Genomic DNA, 16,477 nt, shown 5'->3' on the forward strand with positions numbered 1-16,477 from the left:
CAGTGTGACAGAGTGGGACACAAGGGTGACATTCAAGAGAGTCTTATTTCCTGTCGGGGTCTTGGCAATGTTCTCTGTCTTCTGCCTGGATTCCAGTGACTGGTTGTGGGGTGGTTCTCCTTCTGAAGGGGGTGGGGTGCTGGTGGCCTGTTGGTCCTGTGGCGGGGCCTCCTGTCCACTAGCGCCGGCGGAGGTGGAAGGCTGTTCCTCGGTGTGCCTAGTGTCAGGGGCCCGTTGTTGTGCCACTACCTCCCTCATGGTCTTGCCCATGTCTGCCAGCACCCCTGCAATGGTAACCAGGATGGTGTATATTTTTGTTAGATCATCCCTGATCCCCAGGTACTGTCCCTCCTGCAGCAGCTGGGTCTCCTGCAGCTTGGCCAGTATCTGGCCCATGGTCTCCTGGGAATGGTGGTATGCTCCTAGGATGTTGGAGAGTGCCTTGTGGAGAGTGGGTTTCCTCTGCCTGTCCTCCCCTGTCGCACAGCAGTCCTCCCAGCTTCCCTGTTGTCCTGTGCCTCTGTTCCCTGAACTGTGTGCCCACTGCCAAAAGTCCCTGATCGTCCTGGGTTTGTGGGGGGTCCCTGTAGTGGTGGACACACTGCTGATTGATGTGTCCTGGGGACAGTGGCATGGGCCCGCTGGGTGGGTGCTGTGGTGGTGTTTCCTGAGGGGAGAGGTTCTGTGGTGGGTTGGGACTGTGGCAGGGGAACCGACTGTCCAGAGGTCCCTGATGGGCCAGGTTGGTCATCCTGATCCAGGCATGCAGAGCTGCTGTTGTCACTGTGGGCCTCTTCTGTGGGGGAATTGGATGTAGCTGGCACCTTCTCTCCGGTGACGTTGAGTAGGGGTCCTGTGGGGATGCAATTCTAGTGTTAGTGTACCTTCGTGGGCCATATTGTGCATGGGTGTGTTTCCCTCTATGATTGTGATTTCCCTGTCGGCTTGGCCTTGTGAGTGGTGATTTACAGGGCATGCTGTAGTGATGGGTGTACATTCAGGTCTGTGATGGGGGTCCATGCATTGGTGTTGCATGCAGGGCTTGGTATTGGGATGGGTGGGGTGTGATGGTGGGGTATATGTGAGGTGATGGAGTGATGGGAGTGAGGGTAAGGGTGATGGTATGTGATGGCATAAAGGTAGGGTGGGGGATACAGTAGTAAAGATTTGACTTACCAGAGTCCAGTCCTCCTGCTACTCCTGCAAGGCCCTCTGGATGCATTATTGCTGAGACGTGCTCCTCCCATGTTGTTAGTTGTGGGGGAGGAGGTGGGGGTTCACTGCCAGTCCTCTGTATCGCTACCTGGTGTCTTCCAACCACGGAACACACCTTCCCCCATAGGTCATGCCAACTCTTCCTAATGTCATCCCTGGTTCTTGGGTGCTCTCCCACGGCGAAGACCCTGTCCACTATTCTCCGCCATAGCTCCATCTTCCTAGCAATGGACGTCTGCTGCACCTGTGATCCGAAAAGCTGTGGCTTTACTCAGATGATTCCCTCCACCATTATCCTTAGCTCCTCCTCAGAAAACCTGGGGTGTCTTTGGGGTGCCATGGATGTGGTGCAAGTGATATGTGTGAGGGTGTGTGGGGTGATGTGTGGGGTGATGTGTTGTGGTGTATGCTGTGATGTGTGTGGATGGTGTATGGGTGATGGTGTTCTGTGCCTCTGATTCAGTGGGTGCTCCTGCCTTATCTCTCTCTCTGAGATATCTTTTTTCCGCTTTAAACGGTTGTGGGTAATGTGGGTGTGTGTTTTATAGTGGTGTGAGTGTGTGGGTGTGGTGTGTGTATGTGTGTCAGGTGTGTGTAGTTTGAATTGTCCAATGTGTTGTAGTTTTGTAAGTGTGTGTGTATTTTGAGCGCGGCGGTGTGTACTGCCAATGGTTTACCGCGTTTGAAAGATGTTGAGTCGTGGGTCGTGATACTGTGGGCATATTCCTGTTGGCGTAACGGTGTGGGTTTTGCTATCGCCAATTTATCACTGACCTTTGGTGTGGCGGACTTGAGTGGGTGTTTGTATAGTGGCGATTTTCTCAGTGTGGGTCATAATACCCGGAGCGGAATACCGCTGCGGTCACGGTATGTTGGTGGCCATCAGCATGGCGGTAGTTGGCATTTACCACCAGGGTTGTAATGAGGGCCTGAGTTTCCTTTATAGAAGAGGGAGAAAGCCAGCCAAGGATGGCTATTACTTTGTCTGGGGCCATAGATATTCCTGTTTGATTAATACAGAGCCCCAAATACTTTGCTACGGTCTTGTGGAATTCACACTTCTCTGGTTTGCAATATAATTGGTTCTTTTTGAGTCTTTCCAAAACCTGTAGTACATGTTCAGTATGTTGCTCAGGATTACGGGAGTATATCAATATATCATCCAGATAAATTACTACATTGTGGTTTAACAAGTCCGAAAATACAGAATCCATGAATCGTTGGAAAACAAAAGGTGCATTGGTTAACCCAAAAGGCATAACACGATATTCATAGTGTCCGAATGGAGTACTGAAGGCTGTTTTCCATTCATCTCCTTCCTTGATACGCACAAGATGATAGGCACCTCTTAAATCCAATTTAGTGAACATCTTGGCTCCTTGTATGGCGTCCAGTATATCCTGAATTAAAGGTAAGGTAATTAAATTAAAGGTAAGGGATAACGATCCTTGATTGTTATTTTATTGAGTCCACGAAAGTCAACACATGGACGCAGATCTTTCATCTTCTTGGGAACAAAGAAAAGAGGCGCCCTAGCAGGAGATGAAGAAAGAGTAATTAGCCCATTCTTTAAGTTGTCGTCCAGGTATTCTTTGAGTACCTTCTTTTCTTGATCTGTCAAAGAGTACATTCTACCAAATGGAACTATCTCATTCGGAATCAGAGGAATAGTACAGTCATAGATTCGATGAAGAGGTAAGATGGGATGACTAGGTTTCTGAAAGATGTCAAAATATTCCTGGTAACAATCTGATACCCCTTGAATCATATTTATAGCGTTATCGGAATTCTGAGAGGACTGATAGAATCTATTGGGAGACCAAATATGAGTTGGTAGAGTAGCAATTTTGCTGACAAGACTGAGATGTTAAAGATATTGTTCTTGTTTCCCAATTGATATAGCGGTTGTGCAGGATTAACCAAGATATTCCTAAAATCATTGTGTGATTAGGCGAGGATATAAGATCAAAAGCAATATGTTCTTGGTGCCTTCTAAAAGTCAAACAGAGTGTAGGAGTAGAAGCAACCACAGGCCCAGAGGTTAAAGGGGAACCATCTATCGTGTGTACTTCCTCGGTGGTTTATGTAGAATCCCCTTATTCTTAGCCCAGGTCTCGTCTAAATAGATACTGCTAGCTCCACAGTCTACAAGAGCAAAGAGTTGTTCTCCCTAACCTTGTGAACATTGTAATGTGACCAAAAGGATAAACAAGATAGACATAGTTTCTCTGGAGGAACATATTGATGGTACCTCAGCTCCTCCCGTCTCCTTCCTCCTTACGGGGGGGAGTTGGCGTTTCCCAAAGGGTGGAAGGACGAACAGGACAACATAGAATCTGATGGCCAGCCTTGCCACAGTAAAGGTAAAGACCCTTTTGTCTTCTATCCTCCTTTTCTGCCTCGGATAATGGACCACGAACGAGATCAATCTGCACGGGTTCTTCAGTTGAGGATGGAGAAGCTTCAGAATGGACTTCACCAGTTTGCCGACTGATGGTACGGTTCGCTCTAGGCTGATATGGTACTTGCATTCTTCTTCTTTCCATCTTACACTCTTGTAATCTATATTCAATGTTAATGGCTTGGTCCATTAATTCCTTCATGGAACGGGTTGGAGTAGAATGTACTAACTCATCCTTGATTTCTTCATGCAGTCCTCGGCGGAACAAAGTTACAAAGGTGCATTCCACCCAGGTGGTTTCGGCTGCCAACTGTTTAAAATGGGTAATATATTGCAAAACGTCCTGATTGCCCTGCTGTATATCACATAAAGACTCCTCTGCCGCTGCTTCCAACCCAGGCCTTTCAAACATCTGCTTGAAAATTTTCAAGAAGGCAGGAAAATTATTCCGGACGGGATCTTTTGCAGAAACCAAGGGAGTTGCCCAGGCTAATGCAGGGCCAGACAAGGCACTAATCAGATAACCCACCTTGGCCTTATTGGAATAAAATTGTAACGGACAGAAGGCAAAGAAAACCGTTAGGGCATCCAGAAACTCCTTTATCTTCTGAGGATCCCCAGAATATTGAGGTGTAGCAGCAGATACGGGTGGCACATCCATTGACCTGGAGGACAGAACTTTTCTTAGTGAAGTATTTTCCCCCCGCAATTGCTGTAACTCTTGAGCTTGTTGTTGGACGGTCTGCAGCATGGCTTGTGCATTTTCCACTACGTCTCCCTATGGTCCTTCCATGGTCTCGCAACGTGGATTCTTTGGGCGTTGCAATCTGTCACGCTCTGCACGATGCTTAGCACCTTTGATGGAAGGGTTTGAAAGAGCACCTGGTCTTCTGCTGGTTCTGGATTGACCAAGATAGGGGCCACCCTTTCTAGTAGCCATGATGCTGCTTGACAGAGCAATGCCAAGGCAGACCATACCCTCCAGGAGGCGTCTCAGAGGAAAAAACCCAAAATGTGGGAAAAACCTCTAAAACAGGAACTACTGAAACAGAGGAAAAAACAGAAATGAATGCTGGAAAAAAGAAGAAAAATTTGCAATCAGAGGAGCAGGAACTGGGAAACAAACGACGAACAGGAGCGAAGATCACCACCAAGAGGAAGTGTTTGCAATGCAAAGCAGATCAGGACTGAGTGATTTATATACAGGAAGACAGGAAGTGACAACACAGGAAAAGGAAACAACACCATCTTGGATTGGGAAAAGGCCCTTAGAAAAGAATGGGGAAAAAGTAGCAGTATAAGAGAAAAAAGGCATGCTGGGAAAAAGGAACAGAACAAGACAACATGGATCTCTGCAAGAAGACAGCATGGAGACCAAAAAGAAGAAAAAGAGAAGAGCACAGAAAAGACAGAAGGAAAGAAGAAAAGGAAAAAAGGAAGGAGTGTACCACAGACAGGAAAGAAAAATATCACAACGACAGGTAAGAACAACGCGACCGGGAGCATAAAAAATGCTTCCTGGCACGCATCGCAAAAGTAGGACAAAAACACAGCTCTGTCCAACTGCGGTTGTAAACAGAGACGTCTCGGTGCGGTGTCACAGTAATAGAAAATCCTGCTTATTGGTGAGGTTGGATTTAATATTACTATTCTAGAAATGCCACTTTTAGAAAGTGCAAAAAGAACAGTTGATGGACGGAATGTAGACCAAATCGAACATTCACCCCAGTCACAGATCTGGGTTTAATCCATCAGTTTTTATGCTCATCATGCCATACGAGTTTGCACCCAGCCATATGCAAAATCAGTCTTGACCCTGTTCCCCATGAGAACAGTCCAGCCCGAACTACCAGGCCAGGTCCTCCCTGGACCAGAAACAAGTATCCTAGGACCGGTTTTGGGGTATCACCCCTCTTCAGCAAGGCTAGCTTGAATCTGATGGCATAGTGAGCATGGGACCCATGTCTGGGCATACCCTTCCCACTTGGTGCGACAAATGCAAAAAGAACAGTTGATGGACGGAATGTAGACCAAATTAAACATTCACCCCAGTCACAGATCCGGGTTTAATCCATCATATGTTTTACTCACCATGCCTTCCAGTTTGCACCTAGCCATATGCAAATCAGTCTTGACCCTGTAACCCATGAGAACAGTCCAGCCCGAACTGCCAGGCTAGGTCCTCCCTGGACCACAAACAAACTTCTTAGGACTGGTTTCGGGGTATCACCCCTCTTCAGCCAGACTAGCTTGAATCTGGTGGCATAGTGAGCACAGGACCCACGTCTGGGCATACGCTTCCCACTGCTTTGATTGCCAAGTTAGGGCTGAGAAGTACAGTCAGAGGTTCAGAGACAGCACTAAACAGTCCACACAGAACTGGGTAGACTTTTTTGATTTCTCTGGTAAGGCACTGAATGGATGGGTGTGGGGCAGCAAAGTAAATGATTACCCAGGGTTATTTAATTTAATTCTGAGAGCATATGCTCAGTATTTGTTCTACAGAGTTACACCAGCACCTCGTTGACAGTAAGCTGACTGATCCTAGAAAGCTTGCTGAGAAGGTGGGCCCCTGGGTTAGCACCAGATTGTCCAAAAAGGTACCTGGGAGTGACCCCAAGAAGGGTGATTATGGTTCCAACCAAAAGAGTGAGGGGGCGGTTAAAGATGACCCAGACAAGTCCCAGAGTAAGGGGAGAGGAAAGGGTTCCCATGCCCTATCTGAGAAATAGGGTGATGGTTCTGGTGGGCGGTGGCCCAAAGCATCCCATTCCCAACCTCGCTGCTTTGAGTGTTCCCAGCTAGGGCACAGGAAAGGGGACTCTGTCCAAAGAAATCACCCACTGGTGAGGCCTCTACAGGGGTGGCCAATGAGGCCTTAGGGGAAAGTAGTCCCCAGGGGCAGGTCGTGGACCATGCCTTAATCTCCAGCAGTTGGGAGATAGACTAAGAGGGTAAGCTGATGATCCCTGAGGATGGAAGCCGTCATTTCCACCAGGTGGGAGTAAATGGGGTCCCAGTCACCGCTCTAAGGGACAGTGGGGCTAGTCTTACCATGATGGTGGAGAGACTAGTTTCACCAGAGCAGTACACCAGCCAGGTGTGTAGGGTGACTCCAGCCCATGGGGAGGATTTCTTCCGCTCCATGGCCCTGGTGTCCCTGGTGTCCCTGGAGTGGGGTGGAGAGGTGACCCAGAGGAGGGGCATAGTTAGTCCCAGGCTGCCCATTGACTGCATTTTGGGGAATGAGTTACCCCTAATGTCAGGAGAACTGAGAGGGTTGATCCCTAAAGGTGCCCTGACATTTCAGTTGTCTGGCACTACCACTCCTCAGAGGAGGGCACGGAAGTCCAGAAGAAGGGGCAAAGTGAGGAAGGACTCAACATTGTCCCCTGTTCAGCCTCAGGGTACAGACCCTGGACTGAGTGACCAGTGTCAGGGTACCACAGCTGAACTGGTGGGAGGTAGTATGAAGAAGGGGTGCAAGACCCCTGGGACTACTGCCCCTCATTCTGAGGTGCCTCAGAAGCCCCTTGTGAGCTCCCTACAAGCCCCCCAGCTGGAGGAGAAGCTCATCCAAAGGCCCCACTCAGGGTCTCCACTTACCAGTGGGTGGTCTGGGACCTGGCTCCTGACACTGACAGCTGTCAGTGGCACCTTTTGGTTACTGTCCTTGTGGACAGAGTTTTCCCTGGGTTGGGGACAGATGTCAGACCCAAGGAATGGAACGTGCCACATCACTTTGGTGGTATTGTCTACCTATTGGAATGCATCTGTGCGCAAATTAACGTTAGGAGCTTCACAGATGGAGTTCTCAGATGAGGAGAAGGGTTTCTCTTGCGTCAGTTCAGTAGCCCCTAGAGAGTATAGACAGATGAGCCTCACTGTGTTCAGATAGGCATAGAACTGGCAAGTGCCCCTGCAGTAGTGGGCCATTGTCCATGTTCTATCGCCTTAAGCAGGGAAGTCCATCAGAGTGTTGATTAGCCTACCCTGGCTTTAGGCTGTAAGGGGGATATGATGGAAATGGCCTTTCTGCAGGGCCACCCCCAAAAAAATTTCTGACCTAATTTGTGCTGGCTTTAGGACTCTGCGCACTTTACCACTACTAATCAGTGATAAAGTGCATATGCTCTCTCCTTAAAACATGGTGACATTGGCTCATACCCAATTGGCTTATTTAATTTACTTGTAAGTCCCTAGTCAAGTGCACTACATGTGCCCAGCGCCTGTAAATTAAATGCTACTAGTGGGCTGCAGCACTCGTTGTGCCACATACATACGTAGCTCCCTAACCATGTCTAAGGCCTACCACTGCAGGGCCTGTGTGTGCAGTTTCACTGCCACTTCGACTTGGCTTTTAAAAGTAATTGCCAAGCCTTGAACCCCCTTTTTCTACATATGTCACCCCTAAGGTAGGCTATAGGTAGACCATAGGGCAGGGTGCTATGTAGGTAAGAGGCAGGACATGAACATGTGTGTTCTATATGTCCTAGTAGTGTAAAACTCCTAAATTTGTTTTACACTGCTGTGAGGCCTGCCCCTTTCATAGGATAGCATTAGCGCTACCCTCATCTACTGTTTGAGTGGTAGATTCTGATCTGAAAGGAGTAACCAGGTCATATTTAGTATGGCCAGAATTATAATAGAAAATCCTGCTTATTGGTGAAGTTGGATTTAATATTGCTATTCTAGAAATGCCACTTTTAGAAAGTGAGCATTTCTCTACACTCAAATCCTTCTGTGCCTTACAATCCACGTCTGGCTAGGTTTAGCTGACAGCTCCCTTGTGCATTCACTCAGACAACCCAAAACACAAGATGCTCAGTCACACCTGCACACATCTGCATACTGAATGGTTCTTCTTGGGCTGGGAGGGTGGAGAGCCTAACACTTACATTTGAATGGACAGTAGCATGCCCTCACACAATGGACTGCCTAATCCCCTGGCAGACAGGATGGAAATGAATTGTGCACTTCTAAGCCACTCTTCGAAGTCTCCCCTACTTCAAAGGCACATTTGGGTATTGAAACAGGGCCTCTAACCCTACCAACTCGACACTTATGGACAAGATACCACCTGAGATGAAACCTTGAACTAGAATCTGCAACCTGCCAAGAAGAACTGCCTGGCTGCCCAAAGGACTCACCTGGACTGCTTTTCTGAGAAGGACTACTGCCTTGCTGTTGCCCTGTTGCCTTGCTGCTCTATGGTTGTGCAGAGAAGTGCTCTCCAAGGGCTTGGATAGAGCTTGCCTCCTGTTCCCTGAAGTCTCAAGGACATAAAGACTTCTTTCCTGCAAAAGAACTCCTTGGCGATGAAAATCGACACACAGCCTGCCTCGTGGTGAGAAAATCACTGCACGCCAAACCGGAACGCCGCAGTCTGACTTCCTGACAAGGAGATCGATGTAGTGCCAGTGTTGCGACTGGAAATTCGACGCACGGCTCACTGGATTGATGCAAAGCCGAACCGGAGTGATGCAGCCCGACTTCCTGAGAGGAATCGATGCAGCGCCTGCTGTGCAGTAGAAATTTTCACGCAACGCCCACAGGATCGATGCAACCCCTGTGAATGCGTACTGCACGTCCAGGATTTCAACGCATCGTCCCCGGGCCATCTGAAAACTCTGCAACCCGAAGAGGATCCCAGTCTCCGAGCTGGAATTCTACACAAAGCCTGCCCTGAGTGAAAACTCAATGACGCATAGTCTGTGTGCACCAGAAAAATTGAGGCACACCTCCCCGTTTTCCAAGCAACTCCTCCTCTGCGGTACTTTGCAGAGAATTTGAATGCAAACCAGGTACTTTGTACTTGCAAGAGACATTTGTTGCTTTCTAAAGACTAAAGACACTTTGGCCATCATTGCAACCCTGGTGGCAAGTGTTAAAGTGGCGGTAATACCGCCAACAGGCCGGCAGTAAAAAGAAATTGAATCACGACCATGGTGGAAACCGCCAACACAGATAGCCACTTCAACACTCCGACCGCCACGGCGGTAGCAACAAACACCACGGCGGTCACCACCAACAGACAGGCAGAAGACAATGTACCGCCCACACCATTACAAAGCACCAATCCGCCAGCTTTTCCGGGGTGGTACCAACGCCATCAAAAGCACGGCGGAAAAAGGAATTGGAAGGGAAACCACTCACCTCTCGACACACAAGGAAGAACTAGGACGCCATAGAGCCGGAATTGCAGATCCTACCCATGTTGCTGTATCTTTTAATACGCCACGAAGTAGAAAGAAGACGGTGGCGACGACGACAGTGAGTACTGCACCTAGCACACAAGGGAGGGGAGGAGGGAAAAGAGAGTGACACACACACACGCAACATACAAACCCCCCCCCCCCCAAACAACAACACACACACACAGATATACCCCGTCACCCACTGGAATAACGCAAGGACCAAACGAAATGAGTTTAACTAGTGTAATATTCGAACAATTAGATAGACCAAGAGAACAACAAATAATCAGCATAGACAAATATTTACAGCAAGTACACAAGTCCGTATACTGTCCCATGAAATGTTCATCGACCAGTGGTTCCAAAAAGCATGGGATAAGCCCACACATGACACCTGCCTCAAAATGGAGAGAACACTGCCGGGGTATCAGGTCGGAAAAAAAAACAGGCACCACAGGGGGAAGGGGAAAGGTGTACCTCAGTCGGATGATGGTACGATGCCACTGCTCCTCGAGGGGGCTCCATGCCTACTGCTTGGTCCTGGGGAGTGCAAAGCCACAGTCTCTCAAGTCTCTCAAGTAGGTGCACTACCCACTGCTTGGTCCTGGGGAGTGCAAAGCCACAGTCTCTCAAGTCTCTCAAGTGGGTGCCCTGCCCACTGCTTGGTCCAGGGGAGTGCAAAGCCACAGTCTCTCAAGTGGGTGCACTGCCCACTGCTTGTTCCTGGGAAGTGCAAAGCCACAGTCTCTCAAGTGGATTCCTTTCTCCACTGGTTCTGGAGGGGGCTTTGTGCCCAGAGTGCTTCATCCTGCCAAGGACTGGGTTAGTGGATGTATCTCTCCACTGGTTCTGGAGGGCGCTTTGTGCCCAGAGAGCTTCATCCTGCCAAGGACTGGGTTAGTGGATGTATCTCTCCACTGGTTCTGGAGGTGGCTTTGTGCCCAGAGTGCTTCATCCTGCCAAGGACTGGGTTAGTGGATGCCTTTCTCCACTGGTTCTCGAGGGGGCTTTTTGCCCAGTGATGCGGCACCTGGGATGTGGCAGCTGACTTCGTCTCACCAGGGTGTCTCAGCCACGCGATGTACCTGGAACAGATATCATGATACTCCATGGAGGCAGACCCACACTCCATCCTGCGGCGACTTAGGCCGCCAATTGCTGGTTCGAGTCAGTGCTGGAGGTGGTGTCTCAAGTGGTGTGTCCAGGGTCCAGGACGTCACATGCAGACTCTGATGGCTGCACACTGGGGATGGGGCTCACGTCTGACAGAGTGGCATCGGCTGTGCACTTGGCAGTGCTGATGGTGGTGCAGGTGGCAGTGTCTGCGGCGGAGATGCTGCCAGTGCGGGCCATGGTGCAAGTGGCTGTTGCGGTGGATGGAGACACCATACCGTCTCCAACAGTCTTGGATGGCTGACCCTTGGGGAGGATGCTGCAGACTGACGTTGTGGTAGCGGCGCTGCAGGTGGCGGTGCAGGTGGCGGTCGGAGCGGCGGTGGTGGCTGTGGTGCATGTGGCTGCCATCCCTGATGATATGGTTGTCACCAGCCCCTCACCAGGAGACATCGTGCCCAGAGGTGATGTGCCCTTTGGCTTGTGGCCCTTCCCCATCTTGACAGTCTCTGCAGGGACCTTGGCACTGTCCACTCGGTGCTTGGGCAAGGCCTTGCTGGGTGGGTGGTGTGACTGTCCCCTGCTGGAAGCCGGGCCCTTTTTGACCTTTCCAGATGGTGGAATAGGGTGGTCCTTCTTTTCTGTCGGTGGCACACTGGCAGCTCTGAAGGGTACCCCCTTAGACCGTACTGGAGTAGCAGGGACCACAGCGGATGCAGATTTTGTGGCTGAGGTGCTGGGCTGGGATCTAGACATGCTGGCCCAAGGCGAAGGACGGGGGGGTGTAGGGAAGAGGTCAAAGTTAGCTAGGAAAAGTTTTTTTGACATACTGGGATGGGAAGATGGAGGGGGTGTGGGAGTGGAGGAAGAGGTAGTGGTTGTAGGAGGTGTACGTCTGCTGAGTTTGGGTGAAGGTGCATGGGTTGGAGGCTGTTGTGAGGTGGATGGCTGTTGAGTGGGTGTGTGCCTGCGTTTGTGTACTTTGGGAGGAGGGCTTACAGACACACTGGGAGAGAACACAGGGGACTTGTGAATGGTAGTGGGGTGGTGATTGCACGTGAGCGGTGTGTAGGCGTGCTGGTGAGGGAGGCAGTGGCTGATGATGTAGTGCATGCAGGTATGAGTGGAGACGAGACTGGGAGGGAGGTGGAGGACGTGGAGGAGAGGGACATAGTGGAGGAAGTGGATGTTGGTATGTGTGCATGGGTATGGTGCTTGTGTGAGTGCCTGTGGGATGTGTGGTGCTTATGTTTGCCTGAGCCACTTTTGTGTGTTGGAGTGTGTGCATGCTGGTCTGATGGTGTGCTTGGGACAGGCTGAGGTAGAGGGGATTGGGTCTGGGTAGTGGAAGTTGGAGGGGGGAGGCTGGACACAGGGACAATGGCTGCCATCAGTGCTGAGGCCAGAGCCTGAAATGCTCTCTGTTGGGCCACCACGCCAGAATGAATGCCCTCCAGCCATGCATTTGTTTGCTGCAAATGCCTCTTGACACCCTGGATGGCATTCAGAATGGTTGACTTCCCAACAGTGAGGGATCTCAGGAGGTCAATAGCTGCCTCACTGAGGGCAGCAAGGCTGACTGGGGCAGGGCCTGAGGTGCCTGCGGTGAAGGAGATGCCCACCCTCCTGGGTGAGCGGGCACGGGAAACACGCTGAGGGGCTGTTGGGAGGGCGGTGCTGGTAGGGGGGTGGTGGCAGTACCTGTTGTTGGGGTGTTCACAGAGGTGTCCACCACAGCCAGGGAGCTTCCATCAGAGGAGGAAATGCTGGTATCTCCTCCTGTCCCCGTCGTGGAGCTCCCCTCGCCCTCCGTCCCAATGGTGCCTTCAGACTCCATAGATTCACCCTCCAGGGCCATGTGGGATGCAGCTCCCTCCTTCGCCGGTGCCTCTGCTCCGCCACCAGATTATGCTAATGCACACAAGGACAGGGTGACAAAACAAGAAGGGGGGGGAAGACAGAGGACACACATGGTCAATGCCAGCAACACCACTACCGTTGGCGGACACAACACACAGGAAGCAGCCCTATGCAGTAGGCCACGCACTAGCAGTTAGTAGGAAATTCACCAGGCCATGGGTTACTATGCCTAACACCATTTGCTGCACACTTGGAACCCACAGGAGCCTGCCCAGTTGTAGATGCCCACTAGCACTATTGGGGTTGGAGTGCCTCAGAGCCTGCCCAACAAGGGACTTACCTTACCAAGTTCGCCCTGTCCTAGGGGAACCCACATCCCCCACCCAGACACTTTGTGGAGTGTGCAGAGTCAGCTTAATGACCCTGTACTCACCCCCTTGTGGCTGCTGTGATGCCCTCATTCAACTCCAGATATGCCACCGCCAGGATCCGGAACATCAGGGGGGTCATGGTGCAACGGGCACCCCTTCCACATTGGGAGGCCAGCCCCAGCTGGGCCTCCGCCGTCTTCTTGCTCCAGCGCTGCAGGTCCTCCCATCTCTTGCGGCAGTGGGTGCTCCGTCTATGATAGACCCCCAGGGTCCGCACTTCCTTGGCGATGACACACCAAATACCCTTCTTCTGGTGGGCGCTGACCTAGAGGAAAGGTACAGGAGGAAAGGGAATTACTCACCCGTCCGGACCGTCATAGTCATTTCCCACCAGTTCCCACCCATGCCCTGACGCACATACACTCACCATCCTCACATGCTTCCATCCACACCACTCAAAACAGGCACTTCCCATGCATCATGCTCACAGTGTACTCACCTGTTTGTCTGGAGGACCGTAGAGTAGCGTGTACACGGGGAGGACCCCATCCGCCAGTTTGTCCAGCTCCTTCGCAGTGATGGCAGGGGCCCTATTTCCAGACACATGAGCCATTGTCGCTTCCAGACTCATGTCACAGCAGCATGTGCAGTGTAGGTCCTCTCCTGTTGAAGGTCAGGTATCAAGTGAGTGAACAGATAGAAAATGGCGGTCTCATCCGTGACGGTGTGTACCGTCACCGCCGGCGTACACCGTCTTTGGCTCCTGGAACCCATAGGGCCCAATAATAACCAATGCTAAATTGCGTGGCGGTCTTCGACCGCCTACCGCGACGCTGCACAACGCCAGCGCAGTTACCTCATTTCCCCATGTCCCTCCTTACAGGTCAGGCAGCCGCCATTTCAGGGGGGCACATGGCCTGGCACTTAACTGCGTCACAGCACAATTTGGCAGATATATGGACAAACTACGCCACGCACGGATTTACTCACATTACTGAAAACACACTTGTGCAACCTATGTGGTACATCACCCTCTGCTTACCATTCTCCTCCATAGGGCACATCCGCTGGGGCAGATGATGAGATGGCGTCATCCTCCGGTGTACAGACCCCTGGTGGACCTATCGACAATGGAAGACAGACACATCATTATCACCTACAGACTTGATCGTGCCACAATCCAAGACCTGTGTGCCCAATTGGAGACAGACCTGATGTCAGCTATCCGCCATTCCACAGGAATACCCCCTCTAGTGCACGTCCTGTCAGTGCTCCATTTCCTGGCAAGTGGCTCCTTTCCAACTACAGTGGCCATGGCATCTGGGATGTCTCAGTCAATGTTTTCTAACGTGTTGACCAGAGTGTTGTCTGCCCTGCTGAAACACATGCGCAGCTACATCATGTTTCCACAGGTGGAGGATTTTCCCACAGTAAAAGCTGACTTTTATGCCCTGGCACATATCCCCAACATCATTTGTTCCATTGATGGTACACATGTGGCATTTGTCCCCCCGCAGAAATGAACAAGTGTACAGAAATCGAAAAAGCTACCATTCTATAAATGTGCAGATGGTGAGTTTGGCGGATCAGTACATCTCTCATGTGAATGCCAAGTATCCTGTCTCTGTGCATGATGCCTACATTTTGAGGAATAGCAGTATCCCTTATGTGATGGGCCAACTCCAGAGGCACCGGGTGTGGCTCATAGGTGAGCCCAAGGTCCCCACACAGTATAAGTAGGTGTCTGGGTATGGGGTCGTCCCTAAGGGTTTGTGTGTGTCTAACAGATATCCCTCGACATTTGCAGACGGCTCTGGATACCCCAACCTCTCATGGCTACTGACCCCAGTGAGGAATGCCAGGACAAAGGCAGAGGAACGCTACAATGAGGTACATGGGCGAACTAGGCGTATTATTGAGAGGACGTTCGGCCTCCTGAAGGCCAGATTCCGGTGCCTCCATCTAACAGGTGGCTCCCTATACTACTCACCGAAGAAGGTGTGCCAGATAATCGTGGCATGCTGCATGTTGTGCAACCTGGCATTGCGACGCCAGGTGCCTTTCCTGTCTGAGGATGGGCCTGATGATGGTCTTGTGGCAGCGGTGGAGCCTGTGGACAGTGAGGAAGAGGAGGCAGAGGAAGAAGATATTGACAACCTAATGAACATCATCATGCAGTACTTCCAGTGACACACAGGTAAGAGACTCTCACTGCTCCTCACATATCTGACTACTGTAGGACATTGTATAAGTCAGCCTCTTCACCACTGTCTATGGACACTGGCAGTTCACTTTGGCTTTCCATTTTACAGATCTAGGTACCTCATTCTGCCTCCTGCTATATATACTGCTGGCCAACAACTGTCATACATTGGTATGAGCAAATGAACATTTACATTGATATTTGTTGGTGACTGTGAAAGAACAGACTGACTCCAGATTGGTTTGTGATTCAAGAGTGTTTATTTAGGGGCTAATGTGTATAGGGGTATGTGGAAGGGGCTGGGGTGATGGTGGAGGAAGGTCCATAGTAGAGTCCAGTCTCTTGGTATTACAGGTGCATTGTCCAATGGGGCATAGGAAGGGGAGTAATGGCAGTTCAAGGTGGACAGGGTGACATAGTGGGACAGAAGGGTGACAATCAGGAGGGTCCTATTTCCTGACGGGGCTCTTGGCAATGTTCTCTGTTTTCTGCCTGGATTGCAGGGACCATTTGTGGGGTGGTTCTCCTTCTGCAGGGGGTGGGATGCTGGTGGGCTTTTGTTCCTGTGGCGGGGCCTCCTGTCCACTAGCACCGGTGGAGGTGGGAGGCTGTTCAATGGTTTGGCTAGTGTCAGGGGGCCTTTGTTGTGCCACTGCATCCCTCATGGTCTTGCCTATGTCAGCCAGCACCCCTGCAATGGCGACCAGGATGGTGTATATGTTGGTGAGGTCCTCCCTGATCCCCATGTATTGTCCCTCATGCAGCCACTGGGTCTCCTGAAACCTGGCCAGTACTGTGTCCATGGTCACCTGGGAATGGTGGTATGCACCCATGATGTTTGAGAGTGCCTCATGGAGAGTGGTTTCCCTTGGCCTGTCATCCCCCTGTCGCACAGCAGTCCTCCCAGCTTCCCTGTTGTCCTGTACCTCCGTCCCCTGAACCGTGTGCCCACTGCCACTGACCCCAGGTCCCTGATCGTCCTGGGTTAGTGGGTTTGCCTGGTTTCCCTGTAGTGGTGGACACACTGCTGATTGAAGTGTCCTGGGGACAGTGGCATGGGCCCGCTGGGTGGGTGCTGTGCTGGTGTTTCCTGAGGGGGGAGGTTCTGTGGTGGCTT

The sequence above is a fragment of the Pleurodeles waltl genome, chromosome 2_1 (assembly GCF_031143425.1).
Source record: "Pleurodeles waltl isolate 20211129_DDA chromosome 2_1, aPleWal1.hap1.20221129, whole genome shotgun sequence".
Taxonomy (NCBI): Eukaryota; Metazoa; Chordata; class Amphibia; order Caudata; family Salamandridae; genus Pleurodeles; species Pleurodeles waltl.